Raw genomic sequence first — 6,235 nt, forward strand, 5'->3', positions numbered from 1 at the left:
GGGGGGGGGAAGAGAGTCAAAGAGACGGCATGAGACTGAAAAAAAAATGAAACAAAACCCCCAAACAAACAAACAAAAACACACACCAAAATCCATTATCCACTGAGCCAAACCAGCTAGGGCCATCAGGTCTCTTTTTGATTAGAGTCTTCTGATGACTTCTCATCACCCTCAGGATAAACGCTGCCTTCCTGTGTGTGATAGATGACACTCTTAAGAATTTCGCTCCTGTGTCTTAGCCCAGGCTCTCTCTTCAGACTTTCCAACTTGTTTGGTAAATGTCAGGTTTATTTGCCTTTGTCTGTAACACTGCTTCTGTCCAGAATGCCCTTCCAGCTTGTCTGTTTGGGAAACCCACACTTGGCCTTTAAGACTCAGGTCCAGGGACTCGGTGCTCTCCCTATGATGATGACCAATATACTTACCAGCTGGTCTGCTTGGGCTCTGAGCAATTAGAACAGATGCCATGGAGAAATCCTTCCTTCAATGTGCCAGGTAACTGTCACCTGGCTTTACCCCACCCTGGCAGAGCTGATCATCCTTCTTTTGTGTCACTGCTGTACATGTGGAGGCACCCATTATTCGCCCTGTCTTTGTCATTTGGCAAACATTTAATAATTTCCTACTGTGTTTAGGCTTTGTCTAGATCATGGGAAGATAAAAATGAATAAGACAGCATATCTGCACTTGGGTGCTTATAATCTAGTCATACTAGTACAACATTTTTTTCCTTAGGTGGTTATCTTTGATAAGACTATCAGCCCTTGGACAGTGGGACCAGCTCTTTCATCTCAGAATACTTGGTTCCTGCCTGGTGCTTGGCAGGTAGCATGCTCCATCAGTATTTGTTGAATGAGGGTATCTGGCTGGGATCTCCAGTATCTGGACTCAGGGGTTAGGGTATCAAGGGGTTAAAATGATTCAAGGGGTTGATTGGCCATGAGGCTAAGGGCTTCTAGCAAGAGGTGTTAGGTAAGAATGTTTATGTATAAAGTTATAACCCAGAGAAACAGTTCATGTGTCTTCTCTGTTCCTTCTAATTCAGCTTTCCCCCCTTCTTTCTATAATTCTTTTTTGAATGGAATAATGTCACCCACTCACTGGTTTTATATAGCACCTACTGAAGTAGAACTCAACAGAAATTGTGCCTATTAATTAAAAAGCCAGAACGTGGGCAGTTTTTGAACTGCTAATTAAAACTCTTACCAGTGAGGTTACATTAGCAGTTTTAAACCTTTTTTCTTTTCCTGAACCTAGAAGAGAAAATGACTTTAAGAAAAGACAATTGCCAAGAATGACAACATCTTGTCTTAAAAACTGTATCATGTACTGCTAGTAAAATCATAGGGTCAGATATCTTTCTGATGCTTTGAAGGCTGTTAGTGGGTTGAAGTTGTGAGGGGCTGGAGAGGACATAAGTGGCCTCTCCCGGCCACTCCCATCTGTCCTCAAATGATGGCTTCAGCTGTGGGTCTGAAGATAGCATGGCTGGTAGGTGAGGGCCTGAGAATGTTTCCCTCCTGAGACTGGTCAGAAGAGAATATCTTACCAATTTCTAGGAGTTACTGGGGCAACTGTGGCCTCTGCAGCTTAGGCCCACCCCTGCTCATCACCTTGGCTGCCTGTGGGGAACCGAGTGAACTCCACGGAAGGTAAATGGCAGAAGTGCCTCAAGCCTCAGGATCTGCTCCCTACTCGGCCTTCTTTCAGAAACTGGAATTCTCTGCCATGCTCACCAATGCCGGTGCTTGCATACGATGTGGCTTTCTGGGCATGGTGCCAAGGAGCTCACACAGATATCCTTATTCAGCTGCAGGCTGCATCCTGTGCTGGCTTTTGGGGTGGGCAGCCCAGCAGGGCTCCCCTCGTGACTAGAGTCAGAGCTCATGTGGACTCTCTAGAGGTGGGCATGGGCGAGGGGCATGAGGCTGCTCCAACAAATGCCCCCATTGTATCCTGACCCGGGAGGCTGCAGCGAGAGGCTCTGTGATGACCGCTGAGCAATGGAGGAGCCTGGGGCGTGTCTGCAGGGTTTGATTCCAATGAACCAGAGGAAGCAGCCATGTGGTGAGCATGTGCTTTGGGCCACGCTTGGGTCCAAGGCCTGGCAATGTGCTTTGAGTTTGGTCTTTCTTTCTTTTTCAGAAGGTGGTTGATTCATGCAAAATGCTTAACGATGCCTGCAACGCACGGAGCAGGGATCAGATCCCCTTTGATGTGCAGGGTCTTTTTGGAGGTTCCAAAAAATAGTTCAAAGGTTTAGTTTGGACCCCACACCTCCAGCACATGTCAAAGGCAAGGCCCGGCTCCCCAGGCAGCAGGGCGGAGAAAACACTTGTGCCGGCTTCTTCCTCTGTTTTGTCTTGTGCTGAGCACAGATTTCCAGGCCTCACACCATCCTGGTGGCAGGAGGGGAGATTAAGCAAAGGAAAATAAATGGTTCTGGACTTTGTGAGGGCCCAGGGAAGCAAGGGTGCACTTGCTTTTCCCTCCTGCTGGAGTCGGGGCGAACGCCAGCCTGACATTTGCCTGCAGCGACAGGCCCTCTCACAGCCTTGGAGCTGGAGCTGTCTGAGGGAAATGCATTCCTAGGCAAAAAGAGCCATCTGGCCTCCATGTGGGTCAGACCGCAGTTCTGCCTGGGTTTGTCTTCCCTGTCTCTTCTCCTTTGGGGTGTGGAACTTAGGGATGGGCTTGGCCACGACTGGGGTGCAGGTGCTGCATGGGGGCAGGATTGAAGGGACATGAAAGGGCAGGGCAGGTGCATCCAATGGAAGACTGCGGGAAACCAGGCTTCAGTGTTCTGAGAGTTTCCTGGCCCTTCCCTGCCCACAAGGTACGGGCACAGGGCGGGTGCCCCAGCTCTGCCCACAAGCTGGAGGCTGGTGGGGTGGGTGGTGTAGGGTTTCTGCCTCCTTCTTGAAAACAAAGCAGAACCACACCTGATAGTGGGACTTGGCTGTGAATGTGGTTAGAGGCTCAGGAATGGGTTTCCTTCCCTTTCTTCCTCTCTAACTACCAGGAGCTCTTGCGTCCCTTGGAGGAGTCACTTCTCTGTTCTGTGGGCTGTTTACCTGTCAGGCAGAGGTAGATGCTTCTGCCGGGACAGAACAGCTGTTTCCGGCTGAGGGGACACTGGTGGAATCCAGACACTCGATCCTTTACTCTGTTAGAAAAAAGGTGCAAATCAAATGACATCTCAGGCTCAGCGTGGGCACAGTGGGCAGGCACCGGAGTATCACTGGACAAAGGGCCAGGCACACAGGCTCCCAGGGCCCACCTTTCTGTCCTTGCAATGATGGCACGTTTCTCTCCTCATGCAGCTTCGGGTCCAGCCCGGCAGTCCCGCCCCCTCCTCAGAGCCTGTGTCTGTGAAACACCACACATGCTGTCAGCATCCAAAGTGATTCCACACAACATATGGGAGTCTCCTGAGGTCAACACTCCAACAGTTTGGCAAATTACAGGAATATAGAATCTTACATTACTGTTTTATTCCATGTATCTCAGGCTTTTGAATCTCTTTCCAGTTCTCCAAAAGATTTTCCTTTTGTTTCTTTTCAACCTTGATTTCAGGGGAAGTTCCACAAGGCCCTCTCTTATGTGTGGCTGAAAATAATCCGCATGCACCCCTCGAGTCTGTATTAGGCTAGACCTGCTCTGCTGTCCTGCTTCTAGGAAAGCTCAATGAATCATTCTTTTTCTTTCCTGGGTTCATGTCCTTGGAGATCCCCTCCAGTTTCAGAACATTCCTACACATTTCTCTGTCACTTCATGCTGTGTCTTTGCCAGTTTTTCGAAATCGTTCCTTTTCAGGGGATATAAGTTTCCTCCCAGGAATTATTTTCCTAGTTTTTTCATATCATATTCTGGCAGCCCTTTCCTTCATGTCGCTAGGTTCTTATTTTCATTTTGGAACAAATGTTAGCTTTTTTAAATGTTCATTTCTGATCGAGCTAACAACTGCTGATTAATTCCTCTGGATCAGGCAATGTGCTGGGCATTTGCTTTATCGGTAACTTTCAGAGAAATCCTGCATTGCTATCTAATTTTTATACATGAAAATACTGTCACTTGCCGTAACTGATTTGGCTCAGTGGATAGAGTGTCGGCCTGCGGACTGAAGGGTCCCAGGTTCGATTCCGGTCAAGGGCATCTACCTTGGTTTCGGGCCCATCCCCAGTAGGGGGTGTGCAGGAGGCAGCTGATCAATGTTTCTCTCTCATAGATGTTTCTAGCTCTCTATCCCTCTCCCTTCCTCTCTGTAAAAAGTCAATAAAATATATTAAAAAAAAATACTGTCACTCAATAAGTTAGATTTACTTGAGCAGCTCTTCCTAATACAAAACAACTCTCTTCTCTATATTTCAAATGGTTCCCCTCATAGCCAGGAGGTTGGAGATTGCTTTCAACCTCACCTAACAGTTAGAAATTGCTCCAGTTCTCCCTCATAACTAGGTTGGAGATGTAATTAATCCAAAGAAATAGATGAGCTCTAACCGGTTTGGCTCAGTGGATAGAGCATCAGCCTGCGGACTGAAAGGTCCCAGGTTCGATTCCGGTCAAGGGCATCTACCTTGGTTGCGGGCACATCCCCAGTAGGAGGTGTGCAGGAGGCAGCTGATCAATGTTTCTCTCTCACTGATGTTTCTAACTCTCTATCCCTCTCCCTTCCTCTCTGTAAAAAATCAATACAATAAAATTTAAAAAAAAAAGAAATAGATGAAACTCCACTTCATGTGTGTGTTTCATTTAATGTTGGTCAACATCATACACAGATACTACTCTCGCCTGTGGTGAACAGTGAAACAATTTGATTTCATTTAAGAAACAGCTTTAGACTCACTTGCCAATGGCATATGAGAATCATTCCATATTCCTTCTCATCTCATCAATCCACCTCCTGATTTTGTGCAGTCTGCTTACCTTTTCCTTTTCTGGCTTTGGTCCTAGGCGTCCGGGCCAGTCTGCACAGCTACTCTTCTCTGGCTCCTTGTAAGGCAGCCACTCAGCACTAGGCACAGCAGCGGCCAGCATAGCAATGCGGGGTGTGCTTTTTGGGGGGCACGGGACGAGACGCATTGAGTGATTATTTTCAACATCCATGGTGCATGACTCAAACAAAACACTATGCAATGCCCCAGATCCACCTCCATGTGCCTTAGGGCTGGAGAGGAGGAGGCCAATTGGAGGGGTTGGGAAGCTCAAGTCATAAAGTCAAACGGGTGAAGACATTGATAGTCACACTGGGACTATTTCATAATTGGAAAATTTGAGGTAGAGGAAAATGAAGTGATTTGGGAAGGGAAAACGTATTCAAACACCATCAAATCTTATTTCAAGTTGGGAGGGTCCTCGGGCCAAGAGGAGTGTTATTGATGAAGGTGGAAGAAGTGGGGCTGTCGTTGATGCCGCTGGTGTGGAGAGTAGGAATGCACAGGGCTGCTTTGTGGTATTTTCTGTCTGTCTGGTCTTCATGGCTAGATTGTCAATTTCTTGGGGGCTGGATGATGTCACATATAACTATAGTGCCAAGCAGAGTGCTTGAATAGAGCACATGCTGAGAAATATTAACTGTTAGTAAATTGATTGACATAAACTTACAAACTCACTTGAACAGGAGACTTGATTAAATCACAGCTTAGATGGATGCCCTCTACATACTACAATATGAAAACCCTGAGTCTCTGTGTTTGTTAAGGCACCGGCTAACCTATTAAAACAGAAAGATCCTAAAATACAGTGACGTTATCAGGATTGAAGCTTCTATCCTCTATGTGACAGTCCAGAAGCCAGTAGGCTGGGTCTGGAGGCAGGGCAGCAGCTACAGCTGCAGTCAGCAGGGAGGAAAGGAGACTTAGAGTGAGCTGGAAGCAGTACATACCCTTCTGCTCATGGCCTCACCAAGCTTCAAGGAGGGCTGGGAAATATAGTCTTCAGCTGAGGGGCTGTGCCCAGGTACAACTTAGAACTTGCATTATTAAATATGGGGAGAATGAATATTGGTGGACAAGTAACCTCTGATATAGTCCCTAAGCTAAATTTTCCTTCAGAGCTTTCTCTCCTGTCGCCTCTTGTCCCCAGTTCCTTTCCCTCCCTTCCTTATTTCTTTCTTTCCCTCCCTTTCTACCTCCCTTCTTTCTTCCTTCTAACCCTGCTTTCGTCCTCCTCCTCCCTTCTCTCTCCTTCATTCCTACTCTATTTTCCTTCCTCTTTGCCTCCCTCTTTCCTTTCC

At 47.2% G+C, this 6,235-nt stretch overlaps 1 long non-coding RNA gene across 1 annotated transcript in view; it reads right to left on the reverse strand.

Annotated features, from left to right (window-relative positions):
• The window catches only part of LOC107184094, a 12,728-nt gene that overhangs the window by 5,612 nt on the left and 881 nt on the right, over positions 1-6,235 (reverse strand). The gene's annotated exons all lie outside the window — the stretch shown is intronic.

The sequence above is a fragment of the Myotis davidii genome, unplaced genomic scaffold (genome assembly GCF_000327345.1).
Source record: "Myotis davidii unplaced genomic scaffold, ASM32734v1 scaffold62, whole genome shotgun sequence".
Classification (NCBI taxonomy): domain Eukaryota; kingdom Metazoa; phylum Chordata; class Mammalia; order Chiroptera; family Vespertilionidae; genus Myotis; species Myotis davidii.